Source organism: Protopterus annectens, chromosome 8.part0 (genome assembly GCF_019279795.1).
Source record: "Protopterus annectens isolate FY-2018-M chromosome 8.part0, PAN1.0, whole genome shotgun sequence".
NCBI lineage: Eukaryota > Metazoa > Chordata > Ceratodontiformes > Protopteridae > Protopterus > Protopterus annectens.
Window position 1 is genome coordinate 1342427028 of NC_056741.1, and position 22020 is coordinate 1342449047.

Consider the following 22020-nt stretch of genomic DNA (forward strand, 5'->3'; position numbering starts at 1 on the left):
CATTAGGGAGCTTTCCCGCCTTTTCCCGTTTGGTAGATGGTTGGCCCTCCTACATAAAATTTGTAAATTTCCCGGGGAAATTGGGGGGGCCCCTTTTTAAATTGGGGAATTAAAATTGCCCAAATTCACGATTCCAATTGTTTTTTGGCTGGCCCTTGGGGGGGTTGGATGTTGGCAATTTTATTGCCCTATATACAGGGGTTACTTTTTAAAAGGTTTGCCTTTATGGGGTAAGGGGTTCCTCTTCTCCTTTCATTGGGTTTTTTTGGGGACCCGGCCAAAGTCATTTTAGGCATTTCCCCCTTTTAAATTTAGGATTGATAATTTCCCCCCTTCCCTGGCCCGTGTTATGGAAAGCCTTTTCCAAAGGCCAGGGTGGCCCCTTTTTGCCACCCGGGCCCGGCCTTTTTTGGTTTCCCCATCAGTTTGGAGGGTTGGGAAAATTTTGGGGGTTTTACCCATGTTTTCCTGTGGTTTTTTGGCCCGGGGCTTTTGGGAGGATGGAAAACCAGTTTGGGTTTCTTATTGGGTCTGGGCTTACCAGTGGCCCAAACCAAACCTACTTGGCCCCCCAAACCCAGTTCTATTACACACCGGGTTTTTTCCCCTCTTTATGGTCCTTTTTCCTTTTGGGCTTTTTGGGGGTTTTTTGGGTTTTATGAAAATTTTTCCCCCCCAGGGGTTGGGGGATTCCCCAGGCAAAAGTCTGGGGACAGTCACCCCAAATAATGTGGGTTTGGAGGGACCGAAAATTCATTATTTCCCTGGGGCCCCCAGCCTGGGTTGGGAGGGAAACTTGCGGTTAAATGGGGGCCCCCCGACCACTGGTTCTTTTAAAAGCCATGGCTTTTTTTTGGACCCCCAAAATGGGGGGTTTGGTTTTCCCGGGAAATTTTTGCTGGCCAAACCCCCCGGGCCCTTTTTGGGGAAACAGTTGAGGTTCCTGGTTAGTGGTTGGGTCTGGTTTGAGGGTTTACCCCTTTTCTTTTTAAAAGACAATTCCCCAAAAAATTCTATATGGGTGAATTTAGAAAATGGATGGCCCCCCTTGCTGGAAAACCTTTTGGAAGGGGGTAAAAAAAAACCCCCTTCCTAGGTTCCCTTAAAAAAACCCTAAAAAAAACCTATGGAGGGGTTTTTTTTTACCAAAAAAACAGGGCCTTTAAACAACACCCCAAAAAACCCACTGAAGGTGCACCCGCCACATAGCACATGTCAGTTAAAAAAGTCCCCCCAAAGGGGGCCAAAAAACATTTGGGCCCCTTTAATAACTCCAAAATTTAGCCAAATTTACCCGTCACCAATTTTCAAAGGGGGCCCTGTGCCCTTGGGAGGGGGGGAAAAATTTAAAACACCGGGGCCTCCCCGGTTTGCCCTATTGTACATTTTGGTGTTACCTTACTTAAAAACATGGGATTTCATTTTCCCAGGTGGTTGAACCCCGCCCTTGGGGCACATTTACCCTCCCGAATGTTTTTAAAACAAAAAAAAAATGTCATTTTAACAAATTGGTTAAATTTTTTGGTGATTTTAAGGGGATCCAAATTTTTCCCGGGTTCCTCTGGAAAACCAGTGTTATGGGCAGCTTGCCCTTCCCCCCTTTCCAAGGCCAAGGGGTCACCCCCCTTTGCCTTTTGGGGGAAAGGGTCAAAAGGGCCCCCCCCCAGCACGTGTGTGGGTTGGCCTTTTCCCAAAGGGGGTTAAAAATAAGTGGCCGCCCCAAACCCTTTTTTGGAAATATATTTGTGCATGACAAACCTGGCAATTTGGGACCCCGATTGGTTTTACCCCAAAGGGTTTTCCCCCAAAATTTTGGCCAAACCCCCGGGGAACCTATTACAAAAAAACCCACCCTCCATTACAACGTGTTTGGGCCTGGGGCCTCCCTTTTGGCCCTGTTCAGGGGTTTGTGCCATGGGGGTTACAGCCACCCTCCTCAAACCGGAACCCCACCAAATTCCCGGTGGGGGTTTAAAGTCCCCAAAAAACCCAAAAATTTGGGAACTTCAATCCCCAAACCAAAATTTGGGGAACATTTAAACCCCAACAACCCAGCCCCCAAACCACATTCATTAATTAAAAGCCCTGGGAACAACCCGGCAATTAAAGGGGGGAAAATTCTGGGCCGTACCCTACCCCCCACCAAATTTCCCCCTTTGATCAGGCCTAAAAATTAAATTCACCCACTACCCCCCAGGGGCCAAGTGGGAAAAACTTTCGGGCCCAATTACCTTTGGGGAAAAGGGTTCCTTAAAGGCCCCTGGGCCCGTGGGAAAAAAACTGAATCCCTTTGGGGAAAAGTTCAAAGGGCCCTTCAAGAACAATCCTCCTCCCAAAAAAACCAAAATTAAATTTGGGGAAAATCAAAATTACCAAAAAGGAGGGGAAACTCCCCCAAAACAGAGGGAAAACCTAAAAGGGAAGGAACCACGACACCCCAAAAAAACCCCCTCCCATAAAACATCCAACCCAATTTTAAAAAACAAAAAACACAAAAACAAAACCAAAGGCCCTTTTTATTTTAAAAAACTTAAACCCCCAAAACCAGAGGTCCAAAAGAACCCCAAAACCCCTGAACCCCCTGACATTTCCCAAAACTGGCAACAGGGTTCAGTCAAACCCTTAAAAAGGGAAAAAACATCCCCGCAATTGTAATATTGACCCATAGTTTTTAAAAAAAACACGCACCCAAGGGAAAAAGGAGGGTCCCGGTTGGTGCCTGTCCGGGAACTAAACCCCACATAACCCAAACTTAGGTTACTACAGGAAGTACCCCAAAATGGCTCCCGGGGCCCCCTTTACAAAAACCCGGGGAAGGGCCCCGGAAATTTCCCCTCCCCCCGGGGCCCCTGAAAAAAACATAGAGGATTTTATTATGGAACCCAAAAACTTTGGGGACCCCACCCCGCATTTACCCCCACCCAAAAAATTTTCCCGTCAAAGGCAAAAGATCCGTTTTAACTTGGGCTTTTTGGGTCACTAAGGGGCCAATTTGTTTTTGGGGAAGGCAGTTACAAGCCACCTTTCCCTTCAAAGGGGGCCTTTTCACCTTCCCCCTGGGGTTTATAGGCCCAAGGGTTTGAAACCCCCCTAGTCCTTTTTGGGAAAGGCTCAAGGACAAACCCACCTCCAGAAACACAATGTAAAAATTAAAGGGGAAAGCTTTTCCCAAGGGGCCAAAATCCCAAAACCCAAATTTTTTCCCCCCTTTAATTTTCAGGGAAGGAAAATAAGGGGTTTTCTGGTTGCAGTGACTGAAACCTTTAACTCCGGACACCCCACCTTCAGGACCTCATTAACATTTTCCGGCCCCAAAAAATTGGGAAAAAAAAAAAAGGGAAATATCCCTTTCAATTCAAAATTTCCCCCATAGGTTGGGAACCATTAAGAAAGGAAAAAATCCCGGGAACCTTAACCCCTTGGCAAAACCCCCTTTACATTTGAAATGGGTTTAAAAACCCTTTTAAATTGGCCCCCACAAAGGGTTTTCCTTAAAACAATGAGGTATTTTTGTCTCCAAAAACCAATATTGGGGGTTCAATCCCCATTTGGGAAAATTTTCTTAACCCCAAACCCCTTAAAAACCCCCAAAAAATTTCCCCACCCAAAATAAACTTCAAATGCAATTTTGGGAAAAAATGGTTTTACCATTCCCACCAAAAGGGACGGGCCCGACTACAAACCCTGGGGAAAAAATGCTCCACCCGAAATAAATCCCCCCCGGTTTAAATCAACCAAAATTAAAAAACCCCTGGGGGAAATTCCCCAAAAACCGGGGCCCCACCTGGAAAGGGCCCAAAAGTTGGAAGAACTTTTCAAAAGAAACTTACATTTTAAAACGAAAAGGTTTTTCCCCCTTTTTGGCCCCGGGCCAGTAAACCAAACCCAAAAGGGGTGAATCCTTTGAAAGCCCCTATGGCACCCTTAAAATGCCCCGGGAATGCCAATCCCAAATAAAACCAAGGGGCCCCTTCCCCAAAGGGCAGTACCCGGGGCTGGTGGAACCCCCCATCAAATCACCAGGGGGGAAGGTACCTTTTTATACAGGCCCAAAATCCCTTTTTTGGGAAGGGTTCTGTGTTAGGGAAAACCCCACACTCCCCTAAATTTTTCCCAAAGGCCCCAAATTTAGAAAAAACCCAAAAACCAAAAGGAAATCCCGGGGCCCTTCTTTCTTTTTAAAATTTGGGGGGCTCCCAGATTGCCCCCCAGAAATTAGTCCAAAAATTAAAAACACTTGGAACCCCTAAAATTTCCCTTTTGGCAGCCCGGTTTTTATTCAAATTTCTCCTTTTTCCTTCCCCGGAGAAAAACTTCCCGGGAGAGTTTTAAATTTCCCACTCTAATTTTCCCGGTAAGCCGCCCCCTTTTAAAGCTAAAACCCCCAGATTTAATTTACAACGGTTTTTCCCCTTTTTTTCCCCAACATGAACCAAAAGGGAAAAACCCACACTTTAAAAGGCCCCCTTTTTTTTTTTAGCCTTATTCGGTTAAACCCCAAAAAGGGGGTCAAACAGTGGTTCCCCTTCCAAAGGCTGCTTCTAAGGCCCTAAATTAAAAACCCCCAAAAGGTTTGACATTTTGCAAAGCCCCCGGGAAGGTCTTTTAACTCAAAACAAAGCATTGGGGGCTTCAGGACATTTGGGTCCTACCCCAAAAATTTTGGTTTTTAAAGGGAACCGTTTTAACCTTTCCATTTTTGAAAAATTTTCCCAAGGCCTTATGGGGTGGCATTTTCCCAGATTTTTTGGGTTGTCCCTTTTTTTTTTTTTTTTTTTTTTTTTTTTTTTTTTTTTTTTTTTATTTTTTTTTTTTTTTTTTTTTTTTTTTTTTTTTTTTTTTTTTTTTTTTTTTTTTTTTTTTTTTTTTTTTTTTTTTTTTTTTTTTTTTTTTTTCTTTTTTTTTTTTTTTTTTTTTTTTTTTTTTTTTTTTTTTTTTTTTTTTTTTTTTTTTTTTTTTTTTTTTTTTTTTTTTTTTTTTTTTTTTTTTTTTTTTTTTTTTTTTTTTTTTTTTTAAAAAAAAAAAAAAAAAAAAAACAAAAAAAAAAAAAAAAAAAAAAAAAAAAAAAAAAAAAAAAAAAAAAAAAAAAAAAAAAAAAAAAAAAAAAAAAAAAAAAAAAAAAAAAAAAAAAAAAAAAAAAAAAAAAAAAAAAAAAAAAAAAAAAAAAAAAAAAAAAAAAAAAAAAAAAAACAAAAATAAAAAAAAAAAAAAAAAAAAAAAAAAAAAAAAAAAAAAATAAAAAAAAAAAATAAAAAAAAAAAAAAAAAAAATTTTTTGTTTATGGGTAAAAAAATTTTCCTGGCCCCTTTCAATGAACTGCATTTTTCTTTCTGCCATTTTTTTCCCCTGTGATGTCACCTATCTCCTACCCCCCTTTTTTTCCTCCCCTTTTATGTCAGATTTTTGGGCAAAAGCGGTGTCCCACAGGGCTCAGTCCTGGGACCCCACTTGTCTCGGCATTTATTTTCCGAGGTACAGGCAAACATAGGAGGATTGTCAGGCTGACAAAGTTCGCAGATGACTGCAAACAATGAAGCCATAATTGATACTTCAGCTGACACACACAAAACATCCTTCAGAGAGGCCTCATTGAAGCGGATAATTGGTGCCAGAGCCATGGCCTTAAGCTGAATGCCAAAAATGTATAGTCATACCCTTTGGGAAAAACAAGGTACTCCACAAATTACCACATAGGTGGTAATCCATTAATCTGATGAAGAGGTAATCAGGGACCTTGGGACCCAGGTTGACAGTAACCTCTCATTTGACACTCACATTGCCAAAGTGGTTAGAAAAGAGACCTTCTATATTGCCCACCTTATCATGAAGGGTTTCACATCTAGATCAAGTGAGGTCATTGTGCCCTGTAATACTCTTCTCTTATCAGGCCAATGATTGAGTACAATGCCCCATTTGGGATGTATCTTCACCCGTCACCTGCAGCAGTTGGAAAGACCCCAAAAGTTCCTCACCAAGAGGATAAAGGGTCTTAAACATATGTCATATGCTGCCCGACTGAAAAAACTCCAGCTCTATTCAGTCAAAAGCATACCGCTTCTTACTCAGAGGTGATCTGTGCCTGATCGCATACAAGGCCATGTCCAATCCGGAATTAATGGCCATGCTCCACCATAGTAAATCCAAATCCACCAGAGCCACGAGAGCAAGAGACTTAAAACCTCAACACAGAAATAAATAGGACATGCTGGAGGGACAGATTCATAACCCAGAGGCTCCCTACACTCTGGAACAGGATCCCAGTACATGTTAGGCAGAGCCCCTCACTGACTCCTGTTCAAGAGAAATCTTGATCTAGTGGATGGGAGATCGAGAGTTTACCCCTGGGTCATCTCTGTGTCACTACTAGACAGAGGCACAGTAAACTAAACCCTAAAAGGGCGTAGTATTCTCATCCTAAGGGGTGGTGAAAGCCACACATACTCTGGCTAGGCTTATAAATGCCCTAGGGCAGATAGCCTAGTATGAACCTATGAACCTATGAACCTATGTGCTGACATGGCATCCAGGAACTGGTGCAGTACCCTGGAGGCTGATGCCTGTGATATCCCCATCATATCACCAGTTGGTCTCTGGAAGGTACCTGTTGCTAGTATTCTTAGGCCAACACATACCTTGGTTTCCACTGGGATGGGTTCCCCTCTGTTGGTTCTGTGTGTGAGGCGTAGCCTGCACAGCTCCACTATTTGCTGCAGGAGGTCTCTGTCCACTCTATAGCGCTCTACTATCTCCAGCTCATGTAACCCGTGGTAGGTGACCCTGGGCCTGTGCACTCTTCTCCGTCTCCTCACTGTGGGCAGTCTGGCACCATCTGCATTGTCACCACCCTCAGCAAGTCGCCTATGTCTCATTATGACAGCTATGGCAGCCCCTAACATTTCTGCTCTGAGTTCAGCTTTTTCAGTTTTCACTTCTAATAGCTTACTCCTGTCTTGCAGTGTCTCTTGTGAGAAACATCTTGCACTGCTGTTTGCAGAGTTTTAAGTGTTGGGCTGAGCTACTATTCTGCCTGTGTAATTGCCTGCTTCTAATTGTTTTCACCTGCTAGCTCCAGCAGTATTCCCTGCTAGCTTTCTACTAATTCTGTTGCTTCCTTTTTCCTTTCTGTTTCCTCAGGGGGGAGCAGCGTGCATACCAGCAGAAACACGCTCACAGTGGCTTACACGCACGCACACATGCTTACACATTTCAGAATCTGCTTATTTGGGTTAAAACGCGCGCACACCAGCTCAAACAGTGTTACAGGTCTGCCAACAGGCTTCTACATGCTAAGTCTGCCCTACACGCATGCACACCCATGCAAACAGTGTTAGACATCTAGCAACATGCTCCCACATGCTTAGTCTGTCTTACAGCCACAAGACACTGTCCTACTCGTGCTTCATGGCGCACACGCATGCACGCCCAGCAAGAAACTTTGGTGTAGGCAACAGTGTACACCTTCCATTTCTTGACTTTCCCATGCTTATGTTGTGGCACTTTTCTTTCCATGATATGTGTCTGACATCTGTCATGTAACTCTGGCCTTCAATGAACTGCATTTCTTTCTGCCATTCCCCCCTGTGATGTCACCTAGCTCCTACTCTGTTCCTCCCCCTTATGTAACTCTTACACTACTCAGAATGTGCTCATTTGCTATGTGACAGTGGAATTCAGTATCCTAACACTCATTTGCATCAGATTGCCCACTAATGCTTAGTTACATGTCTTAGACTCAGCTTCCCCCCTTAGCAACCACTACACGGTGGCCATGTTGTTTTTGGTCTGCTGGTCCCTGCATTGTAAATCCATGTATTGCATAAAACCCACATTTGTGGGTTTATAACCTTCATTTTTATGTTTTTATATAGCGCAGTCCATTTGCGCAGGGCTGCACTGGGTTTAAACTCCTAATTGCATCGGGGTACCTTGCCAATGGCCACATATTTGGCCATTGGCATGCTGCCTGACACATATGCACCCTTTATTTGGAGCTGACATGGCTCCATTGTGGTTTTTGCAGAAACATACTCAGTTGTCAACTGAGTACATTTCTGCAGCTAAAACGGCTCTTACATAGGCTGCTTTGGGCTTCCTGGATCGCTAATCTACCTCATTTGCATGCTATTTGGCTGCAAGTGAGGTGATTAGCTTATCCACGCCCACTCCGTGTAAGAGACGTTTTAGTTGGTCTCTTACACGGACTTTGGGCTGTTCCTGGATCGCAAAGGCTGCATGGAGTCTTACACTACTCTTAGACTCTGTGCAAGTCTTCGTGAATCCTGCCCATATTCTTATTTGTTTATATTAAATTAATTTAAGCCATAGTGTTTTCACATCTTTAAATCTGCCAACAGAATGAATTGGTGTTTTGAAGTTACTATATCTGTTTTACTTTTAATATGACACTTATAAATTAAGCCTTCTATAATGACTGAATATGAGTATGGACTGTAGATTAACACATCTGTAATTTTTATTTAACAGACAAAGTCCCTTTTCAACTTAAGAGAAGTTTATGGAAGAACACCTGATAGATGATACTGGGACCGAAGGTTTTTCAGAACCAGAGAACCCTTGCTGAAAACCACTGCTATTGACAGATTCAATCAGATGTTTTCTTGTCCTAAAACCACAATACAGAATATCCTACTAGCAAGCACAGTCTGACTACCTACAAATTAAGATCTGAACTCTTATCCTTTGTCAGTGAAAAGACATTTGTGCTTGCGTCCAACACTCAGCAAACAGATAATAACTCACCAGATCCCTCACGACTACTTCATGACCCAGCCAGTATTGTATCTATGAAACTGTAAAGCAATGTTGTACATATTATAAATACTTCAATTTAAATTGGATTTAGATTAGTAATTTTTTGCCATTTAACTTTGCTTACCGTATCACAAGATAAACCACAATTTTAAAGTTATCATAACATCAGATTTCACTGAGAAACTTTGTCTTAACTACATAATCTGTGAAATCTTTTATATGCATCTCTCTCTCTCTCTCTCTCTCTCTCTGCATCTCTCTCTCTCTCTCTCTATATATATATATATATATATATATATATATATATATATATATATATATATATTGTTCTACTATAATGTTCATACATCTATTTCAACAAGTGTTTAAGTTTCTGAATCACCTATTTATTTCCCAAGCAGTGGCTGAAATGGGCTCTAAGCTATCTTTCTGGTCATATATTTATCTGGAATTCTGTTTTGATACAGTAAAGTCACTATTCTTCTCCAGTTTGGCCCACTGCTCACTCATCTTTGAAAAAACAATCTATGGAATTTATCTAATAGGATGTGCCAGCCCAGATCGCTTTTAGTCGATTTTGTAGTTTATTAGGCTCAAGTCACAAAGGCACCATTTCCTTTGATGAGGGTTTTGTTAATTCCCTAAAGTAAATGTACAGTTTACTCAGTCTGCTATACTGTCCAGTGTTGTGCAGCCTCAAAAGATGTTACATTATGCAAGGAGGTAGATGGGGGAAGCCCCATGAATGGTAGAGTGCAGTGGATTCTATTAAATTAGAAGAACTATTATTCACTATGGATATAAGATGGATTTTAAGCTGTGTTACACATCAGCAGGGCTTAGTTGATGTAAGGTGAGTGAGATCACGTAATTAACTTTGGTATCATCTGGGCAGCGTCATGGACTAGAGCCCTGACTGCAGTCCTAGCAGTCCATGCTCAGCTAGCCATCTGTATACCATGAGCCGGCTGGGTAAGGGTAATGAATAGACAAAGCCGGGTTCCCCAGATGGGGGTGGGGGGTGGTCAAAACAAGTATTAGCCACTATTTGGCTACTACCTGCTAGAAGCCAACAAGAAACAGTGATAGCATCTCCAGCTACCCAAATAGCAAAGTATTCATGTAGTTTGTAACTCTGTGTGTGCATGTTTGTGTGTGTGTGTGTGTGTGTGTGTGTGTGTGTGTGTGTGTGTGTGTGTGTGTGTGTGTGTGTGTGTGTGATATCTTTTCCCATATATAGCTATGTAGCAGAAAGGATGGGAGAATGGAAGGGCTAAATTGAAAGAAGGGACAGAGGATGGTTAACTTAGCAAGACTGTGGTATCTGAAAACTACTACAAAGTGTGCAAAGACATATATTTATTGCTGCACTAAAACAATCTTTAAGGATCAGAGCATACTAACTGAATCACTGCATTAATCTGTCTCTTCAAAAGCATAAAACTGTCACGTACTATTGCCTGAATCTGCCATTGTGCAACAGAAAAGTTAATGTGCAATAAAAAGGCAGAGAATGTTCATAGATTTATATTTTTCTTTTGTATGTGAAACTTTTTCAGTGGATTCATTTGAGTATTCACTGCTCAGAAGGCTCAGCTGTTCTCAAGCTGGAATTTAAAATGTCGAAACAAGAATGGATAAAGATCTGGAAGTATGTACTGGTAGTTTTATGTCCCTCCCCCCACACTAACACCTACTAAAGAATTGCTTACTGCATGTATTTTTTGCCTTCTCAATGACAGTCACTATCTGAATTACATTTGTAGGTGACTATAATATATTCCTGCTCACATCTGTCTCAAGCTCTCAGCTAAGTGAAATGTTTATGCTCATAACAAGGTATGTATCATTCAGTTCATTTAACCACTGACAATGGGTATGTGAACATTGTTTGTAACATTCCAGACAATGGAGTGACAGTCCTGTTTACTGGCAGGAATTTTGGACTACTTGAATATTAGTCTTCTTCTTCTTCTTCTTCTTCTTCTTCTTCTTCTTTTGGCTGTTCCTGTCAGGGGTCGCCACAGCAGATCAACTGTTTCCATTTCTTCCTGTCCTCTGCATCTTGCTCTGTCACACCAACCGCCTGCATGTTCTCTCTCACCACATCCATAAACCTTATCTTAGGCCTTCCTCTTTTCCTGTTACCTGGTAGCTTCATCCTTAGCATCTTTTTCCCAATATACTTTGCATCCCTCCTCAGCACATGTCCAAACCAACATAATCTTGCCTCTCCGGCTTTGTCTCCAAACCTTCCAACCTGGGCTGACCCTCTAATATACTTATTCCTAATCCTATCCATCCTTGTCACACCCAGTGCAAATCTTAACACCGTCAACTCTGCCACGTCAAGCTCTGACTCCTGCCTTTTTGTCAATGCCACTGTCTCCAACCCGTATAACATAGCTGGTCTCACTACCCTCTTGTAGACCTTTCCTTTCACTCTTGCTGGTACTCGTCTGTCACAAATCACTCCTGACACTCTTCTCCACCCACTCCATCCTGCCTGTACTCTCAAATTCACCTCTCTTCCACACTCACCATTACTCTGAACTGTTGATCCCAAGTACTTAAACTCATTCACCTTCGCCAGCTCTACTCCCTGCATCCTCACCATTCCTCTGTCATCCCTCTCATTCACACACATATATTCTGTCTTAGTCCTGCTGACCTTCATTCCTCTTCTCTCTAGAGCATATCTCCACCTCTCTAGGGTCTCCTCCACCTGTTCCCTACTCTCACTACAGATCACAATGTCATCTGTAAACATCATAGTCCACGGGGACTCCTGTCTGATCTCATCTGCCAACCTGTCCATCACCATTGCAAATAAGAAAGAGCTCAGAGCTGATCCTTGATGTAATCCCACCTCCACCTTAAACGCATCCGTCACTCCCACCGCAGACCTCACCGCTGTCACACTAGCCTCGTACATATCCTGTACCACTCTTACATGCTTCTCTGACACTCCCGACTTCCTCATACTATACCACAACTCCTCTCTAGTCACCCTGTCATATGCTTTCTCTAAATCCACAAAGACACAATGCAACTCTTTCTACATATTGTTTGTATGTGCGTGTGTGGTATGTGTGTATTCATCTGTGTGTGTCTATGTACGTGATATGCAGTCAAATATATTATGCTGACATGGATGTAGACATGATCTGTTCTGCTGCTTACATTACACCACCATTATGTAACATCAGTGTAATGCCAAACAAAATCTTCCTGATTTGTCCACCCTCATCCAGGCCTGTGAAGTACAGATAAATGAATAAACAGGCTGTAATTTATTGCATGTTTTTTTAAATATGATTGAGGGGCATATACACGTGAGCAGTTCACTTGAAGGTATACTTTATTTAACAGTAGCACAAAGATGTTGTTGTAAGAACAAGAGGAAGTGGTAGAAGTGGCCACCACGAGTCACATTTACATTGCATAAATACATATAAACAAGTAGGAAACCACCATTATGCACGTGAGGCCTTAACCTCACCATAATGGCAAAGGAGGCAGACATGGATGCTGGTAAACTTGAAGGAAGGTGGATAGGCTTTATGTGGCTGAGAGGTACAACCATGCTTCTCACCTTCTTAGGACATAAACCGGGGACAAAGCCAAAAATAGGTTGTCAAAGGTCTAAAATTGGGGACAGATTTTAAATATTGTTCATGTAAATTTAAAAACTTGCTAGAATAACAGGTTTTGCCATATCATTTTCTGAAGGATATGAACTGTGATTATTAGTGATTTAGTGACTGCAATCCTTACTGATTTGCCAGAAAACTACAAATTTTGCAAGGAACAGATCAAAAATGTAAGACAAAAATCTGGACGTTCAGCAAAATTCTGGACAGTTGAGAGCTATGTGTAACTATTTGTATATAGAACTAGAGGAACTTTAGCGCTGTTAATGTGACACAAACCGTTTTAGATGTAGAAGATAGATGCCCAGTAATTACTGGAATCCACATGCCTGAGTAGAGAACTTACTCAGTGAAAAACAAGGAGTCAGGATCAACGCACTAGACAGCTACAAACTATCATGTTGACATGTGAAAAACCCAGTAGGCAGTAGAATTATGCCCAAAGCATGGACTTAGTTCCTTATAAAATATTTGGTTGGATTAATTAGTTTCTATTCAGTAACACTTTTTTTACAAAGGCAAACAGACCGAACTAATGCTTCTGTCAATGCTAGAATCTCTCTGAAGAGCTGAGCAGCACTGCAGTTGAACAGTAGGTGGCGATAAAATACTGCATTTTTTAAAGGAAAATAAAGTGTAATGACAGCTCCTGTAGTCAAAACAAGTAAAGTTTAGAGGAAAAGTCTAACTTCCTGATTGGTGTAACTACTGCAGTGCTGACAGTACCCTACGATCATGAAACTACAGGGGCCAGTCAGATTATCTTCTCTAGTATTCTGTCATGTTGTCATATGAAATAAGTTTCAGATTAAATGTAGGATGTTTTATCATTCTCCAAAACACCTGTTCATTTCAATTTCTGAGTAACATGTTTTGCATCTGTTCAGTCACCATCTTCCTACTAAAAATAATTCTAGTTATGTTCCTTGATCTCAGTAGTTTATTCATCTCTGGCAGTTATTTAATAATTTCCATCTCTGTCTCTCTGTCACTGTGTTTTGTCATCTCTTGTAACTTTTTTCCCCGTTCATGAACTCTAGTATATTTATAACGCAGACCTGGTACAATGGAAATGTGTAATTTTGGCAGGAATACTCCTTATGGGTTCTCAGCTATAAGATGTCCCAGACAAAGCAATAATAGTGACATGCTGGGTATCTGGTTTCTCTAGATATGAATTGGACCGTGTATACTATAGAGCAGCCAACTTCACAGCAACATGTTACAATGTCTCTTGGAATAAACCATCTGCTGATTATAAACTATCTGCTGATTGTACTGGTGGGGAAGTCCATGAGCTCTTGTAGAGAAATACCAGGGTAGTGCTTGAATACCTAAAATGAATTATTTTTATGGCTTCATCCCTGGGTCAATAACAAGTCATGGGAGGTATTTCCCATAGAATTCAATGAATTTCAACACTGCTGAGGTTGTCTCCACTCTGAACCACTGTCAATGACACTCAGAAGCCTTAATATTCTACCTGGGTTTGCTCACATAGGAACTAGTGGTGGAACCAGTCTCATGGTCTCATAGTCCGAACATTTTATGGTCTGTTTATTTTTGGTGGTATTTCCCCTCTCTCCCTCAGTATTGAATCAAGCTTATGCCTATATTGGACAGATCTCATGAAAGACAGAACTGGCAGTCCAGCTCACATTGTGGCTAATTACAATGGGACTCTTGTTGAGGCAGCCAACCCTGTTGTCCTAAAAGGTGTATATCCTCTGTCTGGAGTGATCAGGAAGCAACTGGTTTGGACAAGAGCTTTGTGAACCAGGAAGGTTGGGATGTGCACCGTGTAGGATAGACGATTCAGTTAAAAATGCACATACAAATGCATTAATACACTTGAAAAATAGCAACAATGCAATAACTCAATAAAATAACTAAAGATACAGTGTATAAACATTGATCAAAATATGAGGTATAAGCTAGAAATCATAGGCAAGTTGAAAGAGATACATTTTGAGGGACCCCTTAAAGGTAGTCAGTCTGGAAGACTTCCATAATCACTGGAGGTTCTTAAAGACATGGTGGCCATGATAAAAACGAAAGGAGTCTAGCAACTGCAGATGTATCACAGGAACCTCTAACCCAGAGTAATTGCAGATGTATCAGAAGAAACTCTAACAATCCCATAGTTTCAGAATGCAGGACCCTGTACAATCTACAGGAAACCAGGGTTTCTTCAGTTAACAGGGACTCAGATAATTCATGGCTTAATATTCTAACACTAATACCTTAAGGGTGATTCATGCCTGAATCAGCAATTAGGGAAAATTCAACAGCACTTCTATAATATGTTGCTTATAGAATGAATTTCAACTCTGCTTAGGTTGTCTCCACTGTGACCCACTCTCAGGAGAACTCATAAAACTGTATTTTCCATAAGGGGTTGGTCACATGGGGACTGAATTTGGGTTAACTGAATCTGCACCAGCTGCATACAGCCTAGCTCTGAGACAGTTAGTCTTGGATAAAGGGAATTACAATAGCTCAGTCATTATGATAGAAAAGCAGGTATTAACTACCACCAAAGTCTTCAGGTGGGAGCAGGGCCATTAATACTTCAGGTTATATTCCACAGATGCTGGCTGGAAATACTGACCACAACTGATACCTGGTGCCTTAGTATCAATCTGTCAAGAAAAACTTCAACATTAACAAAGATAATGCCAGATCATGCACTTTACTAACAAACGTCAAACCAGCCACCCCCATAAATAATGCAGTGGTTGAATGCCAGAAAATTTGAGTTCCTTCAAGGTGGCATGAATTGTTATGCCTTCAGCCTTTGAGTTAAGTTTCAGATGATTACCATACCTCCATGACTGGACGAACGCAGATCAGGTAAGAGTGATACTGACATTTTAATGTAGGAAAGGAAAAGTACATCAGAGTATCATCTGTATAACGATGGTACCATTAGCCTCTCCTTTGAATAAGATCTCTTATTTATTTATTTTTGTATTTATCCTTTGCTGACTGGGTTAGTCCCACTAGGCTAGTAGCCTCTTTTCAGGGGAGACACAAGGTGGTATTTATGCTACTAGGGGAAATTTGGCCAGGGCATCAGGGATCCTTACTAATTCATCATTGCGCATGCGACCCATTTTGGAATACCACTTCCTGTTTTCTGTTATGTGAGCAAAGACAGCCTGGAGAAACAGGGAGGTAAATGAAAAGAGAAGGAAATGATAGGGTGGTGAAAGAAATTAAGGAGAAAGCAAATAGAGGCTGGAGAATGTGTGCAGGATTCCGAGGAAATGTTTCAAGGAAACCTGTTTGAGGGAGAGGAGTCAGCAAATGATGGATGTATAATTACACCCCCCCCCCCCAGTCGGGAGGGTCGTGGGATGATTTTACTTAAAGAAATGGTGGTACAGAGTGAGCCAGAAAATGAAGGAGATGTTTTCTGGGGGTACATTATGGAGAAAATACAAATGGAGGATACAGAGACAATCCTGAAGAATAGTGATGAAATGGATAACATATGCAGAGAAAGTAAAAGGCCCAAAAGGAGTAGCACAAAAGAAGGCAGAAGAGAATGAAAAATGGAAGTAAGTGGTAAGGATTCAAAGTAAAGTAGACAAAGAAAGACAGGTATGAAGTATTGGACACTTTAATAGCTCCTTTGGTTGTACAAGCATGTGAGGTAAGAGCATTTATCCTTATTAATAAAGAGACATTCTGACATTATATTTGAGAATGTTTTTTAATAGAAAATTTTCTTGGAGTATATGAAAAAAGACTGTAACCAATGTCATTTTTGTGATAAAAGCATTTAACAGGGAAACAAAGAAAATTCATGTACAATTTCTAACAGAGGCAGAAACAGAGACTTTGAAAGAACATTTGAAAGTATTGTATATTCCAAATGTTTATGACAAAAGGGGTTATGGACTGGTGGCTGGGATTGTAATGTTGTGTTAAAAATAAAGTTAATGTTATATTTGTGGGGAAATGGGACACGATGCAAAAACATGTGAATTGAGATGTTATAAATGTAACAAAATTGGACATTTATGGATTGATAGCAAAATTAAAAAGAAGAGTAAGAAAAAATGAACAAAGACATTTTTAGAAGTAATAGAATTAGAAGCAAAAACAGATTAGAAAAAATAAGAGGACAAAGAAGGTTCTGGAATAAGTGCTGAAGACAAATTGGGAGGTATAGGGAAAATAATTATATTGGTAAAAGGATAAATGACAGAACGAGAACATTTAAAGGGACAAGTACAAAAAGAAAAAAGAAAGGAAATTAATGAAAAATGTATATAGCAAATGACTGGTGCTTGGTATAATGGTTAAGGTGTTTTACTCATGTACACAAGGTACAGTGTTCAATACTCACCTTGGGGAAGGAAACTGAGTAGTTTTACAATGGCCTATTAAGAAAGCTTACCTAGTAATTAGCTATGAACTTATGAAACTATGAATTTAAGGAAATGCAAATTTTAGTGATATGCAAATCCGAAGAGTATTAAGAATATAGTAAAAGTAGTAAAGAGGACATAGAAGGTTCTGAAATAAGTGAAAATACACCATCAAAGTTGGTGACTCCACATCAACCAGCAGACCTGTTACCTTTGGGGTGCCACAGGGGTCAGTGCTGGCCCCCCTACTGTTTGATATATACTTCTCAGAAGTTCAGGTCAAAACTAAAGGGTTGTGGCTGGCTAAGTTTGCTGATGTCTGCAAACTAGGTGCAATCATTGAATCCCCAAATGTCAGTATACTCCAGTAGGGTCTTACAGACCAATGAATGGTGTATTAGTCACAGTTTCAAAATGAATGCAAAGAAATGCATCATCATTCCCTTCGGTACAAACAATGTCCCTTCACACTATCAAAATAACAATACCCTAAGTACCCGTGAAGTAGTAACGGGCCTGGAATCACAGGTTGACCGTGACCTTAACTTCAACCACCACGTATCTGCCATTATAAGGAAAGCTTTCCACAAAGCTCACTTGATTAGTAAAGGCATCGCCACAAGAGCAAAAGTTATAACCCCCTATACTCATCACTACTTTGGCCCATAATTGAGTATAACGTCCCATTTGGTATGTACCTTACTAAACACCTGCAGTAAATAGAGAGACCTCAGAGGTTTCTAACAAAGATTAAGGACCTCCAGCACGTGCCTTACATAGATCGACTAAAGTCAGTGTCACTTTACTCTATCATACAGACTTCTTAAGCGAGACGTATGCCTGGCCTACAAAGAAAACCAAGACCCAAACCAAATGAACTTACTGCATATCCATAAATCAAATGGGTCTATGGCTACCCATTCCAGTGACTTAATTATGGCCTGAGACTTAAATAGGATATGCTTGAGGGACAGATTTATCACCCAGCAACTGCCACGTCTTTAGAACAGGCTACCAATTCATGTGAAACAGAGCACTTATGACACTGTTAAAGAGGAGCCTCTACAAGTGGATGGGGCACTAAATTCTTACTGGGGATATTGCCCACAACTCTCCTAGACATGGGCAATCATCACTAAATGCAATCTTGGGTATTGACTAGCAATTCTATGGTATTACATTGGGTTGAAATGGCTAGGCTTAAATGACCTCTGGCCTAGTAATCTCCTATTATTCTATCCTATTATAATAGCAATTTTGTAGTGATACATGTGATATAGATGTAATTAGAAGACACAAAATTAACAAATTAAGATTACAAAAAAAGAAACTATGGGGAGGAAAGATAATATGGAATTTTTGAAGTAAGAGATGTTCTGTAATAGCCATATTCTGTACAAATACAATCCTACCTGAATGGTCGACAGCAGGCTGTCCTCTGGCAGAACAAACTCTCTAACCTTCTACCTAACACCCTTGGAGTACCACAAGGCTCTATACTAGGGCCCTTGCTGTTCTCCATCTTCATTAACGACCTTTATACTGTCATCCCAAAAGTCAGCTGTATCCAATATGCTGATGACTCTACTCTGATTTGCTCAGCCATATCTCCAGTAGAGTTATGGTCAGCTACCCAGACCACCTTTAATACAATAGAAAACTGGATTTCTGAACATCGTCTGATCCTAAATCCTAAAAAAACTAAAATGCTGTTATTTTCACCAATATGTAGGTCTACCGCTTTCACCTTTACCATAAAATCAAATGATGGCACAATAATCTCCCCTGACCCATCTACAAAACTATTAGGTGTCATCATAGACAATAATCTAAAATTTGACCTACATGTTAACCAAACTATCAAAACTATCAATAAAAAACTAGAGTCACTTTACAGAATAAAAGCCTTCCTAACCCCTCCAGCTAAAATTGCCATAGCTCGCTCTCACCTTCTTTCAACCATTCTGTGTGCATCCCCTCTACTCTCGAATTTAAACAAAACTGTCCTTAACAAACTCTCAATTTGCTACAACCACATTGCCAGCTTTGCCACTGGGCTGCCTTTTAGGACACATCATTGTATCAATCTAAATCAGCTTGGGTGGCTTGAACTACCCAGCCTAATCCAGTATAACCAACTGATTATGGCCTATAAAATCCTCTATAATCCGGACAATATTCCTGCACTTAAAAATATTATCACCCCCTATAACAATCCTAGACCGTTTTGATCCTCTAACAAACTACTAATTCAGACTAACTAAATTAATAACACAGACGGTGATTCTCTCTTTGCAAACTCTGTAAGTAGATCCTGGAACTCTCTTCCAACTGATATTACCTTACTTTCCACCTTAGGTCAATTTAAAACTAGACTGAAACAACATTTGTCACTTAACTGGCTATGTCAATGTATCAAGCCTGGCTAACTCTCTCTAGAATGTGTAAAAATCTGTTACCCAATTTACTGTGTAATTTAATTTAATCCTGACTTGCGCTCAGGATTAACTGTAACCTGTGGAACTTGTTTAACTTGCTTACTTATGTAATCTCTGTAAATAGTCTGTTTGTAATATGTAATGCTGGTATTATGTAATGCTGTATCTGCTTACCCTTGGAGCTTTTCTCCCCGGGCCTCCGCTGAAAATGGACATGCATCCAGTCGGACTAGCCCGGTCAACAAATGTAAAATAAATAAATAAATAAAATAAATACAATAAATATATTAGATGTAACTTTAGCAAAATTGAAAAGATTAACTATTATAGATTTAAAATGGAAAAAGCAAGTATATAAAATACTAACATTATATACATATACTAATTGTAAAGAAAGGGAAAGCTTATTTCAGATTTTAGACTATGTAGTGATAAATATGATTATTATAATAACAGAAGACTTTAATTGTGATTTTAGCAGCAAGCATAAAAAGAATGGAAATTATACAAGAAAAATGTTAGAAGCTATAAGTTGTAAGTTAAACTTTGGGACAAAAATTCATGGGCTTACAGAAAGGGTATGCATTGAACTGAAATAAATTTTATAGTATCAGAAGGTTTAGTTATAGGTGAAGGGGAGGTAGTTGAAACAGGATTTTCTGGGGTCTATATCATTTTGAAGTGACTACCCGAACACCTATTCAAACTTAATCCAGCGAACGCTAACATTTAAGCAAATTTTTTCCAGGGGAAAAAACTGGGCTATCATTAGGAATTTGCCCCTTCACCACTGTAGTATGATCTTAGATTTGGTAAATTTAGTTAGGGGTGTGTGGGAGTGTAGCCCTCCCCCCCACATGGGTTTTAAATTTGGTTTCTGTGACGGTCGCTAGGTTGCCCGATCATTTTTTCCCCTGGGAAGAAATTTGCTTAAACGAACATTTGACAGAATTAGTGTTCAATGGATTACATTTGACAAATAGGTGTTTGATGGGTAGTTGCTTCAACAAAATTATATAGACCAGATTTTCTGATCATTTTGCAATATGGCTAGAGCTAAAGAAAAACAAGGAATGTATAAAAACAGGGAAAGGAATAAAAAGGATAAACGAAAAAGCATAGAATTAAGGAGAGAGATTAGTAATACAGTTATGGAAATATCATATTACTATGAGAATATTTTATAAAAGTTGGTCTGAATTGTGGATGATATTTAAGGAAAAACATAAAAAATACATAAAAATGTTTTTACAGTGGCCATATGTGAGAAAAGTAGAGAAAGAAAAATATAAAAGAACTTGTAATGATGCACTGGATGATAGAATGTACTTTGACAAAAAAAATTATATGAAAAAATAAAAGAATTGTTATATAAGCAATGATTTTTTAGAAGGAAAAAAGAAAAGTATCGAATTACTTAAGCAGATTGTTAAAGGAAGATGGTAGGGTAATGAGTGAAATAAAACATGCAAAAGGAGAAAAAACTCAGGAAAAGATTATGAATAGTGAAGTACAATATGTACAAGAAATGTTTAAAGAAAAAAGAAGGTAGTGAAAAAACATGGAAAATAAAGTTACCAAAAAAGAGAATAAAACTTGAAAATGAGATGTCTTTAAATGAGATAAAGTATTAGGACAAGTAAATATAGATTTAGCTGCAGAACCAGATGGAATAGGGTATGAAATGTATAAAGATTTAAGGGCTTGGCAAAAACATTTAAAGATTTTGAATGAATGGTTAAATGAAGGTTTTATGTATAAAGAATTGTGTTCTGGAATATTTAATTCATAGAAGACAATTAAAAAACTGGAGACCAATAATACTGAATAATAACATTTTCATAAATAGCCTAGTACCTACCTATGAACCTATGAACCTATGGAAGATAGCATATATAGTATAAAGGGAAGGGTTGTCAAGAATTATTAATGATAGTTAGAGACATTGTGGGTGGTATCAACAGAAAATTGAAAAATCATGATAGGAGGCCTTAATAAGGCATTTGTCACAAATGGACATGACTCTTCTACGTAATAATGAAAGATTATCAGTGAGAAAGTTAGGAAATTAGGTATGTCATCATATAGTAATGAAGTAAAATACAAAATACTTGTAAATGGCTGGTTAAACCAAGAGGTACATATTAAGAGTGGTATAAGACAGGGATGTCCAATGATTTGTATACTCTTTGCATTAGTTATAAATGTGATAGTATGTGAAATTACAAAATGAAGGAGGTGTGGTATATAGTACGGTACCTGAAGGGTTAAGAATTCCAGTTTTGTTAACATATGCAGATGGCATTATAGTGATTGCAAAAAATAAACGCTTGTTAAAAGTAGTAATAATTTGCACAAATGAGTGTCTAGAGATGATAAGGATGGTTTTAAATAAAGAGAAAAGTAAAAGTTTAGGTGATATAGTAAAGATCAGGGGTATTTTGCAAAGGATGAAATTTCTGTGTTACGTATAAAATTTGGGAATAAAGATGCAAGTAGAACTCAATGGGAAAAACAATAGAAGAAATAAGATTGTCTTTTCTGGAGAACATATAAATCATTCAGAAAAAAAGGCTTATTTGATAGATTCAGTACTGATGGGAAGTAGCATATAACTAACTGTAGTTATGCTGCCAGCAGTATTTGAAAATGAATTATTGCAGATATATTTTCTTTTATGAAGTTCTAGATTAAACCAAATAAAGAGGAATTTTGTATGCAAATAAAGGAGATTTAGGGTTAATAAACCCAGTAGTAGACGCTGCTTCATTAAATTTG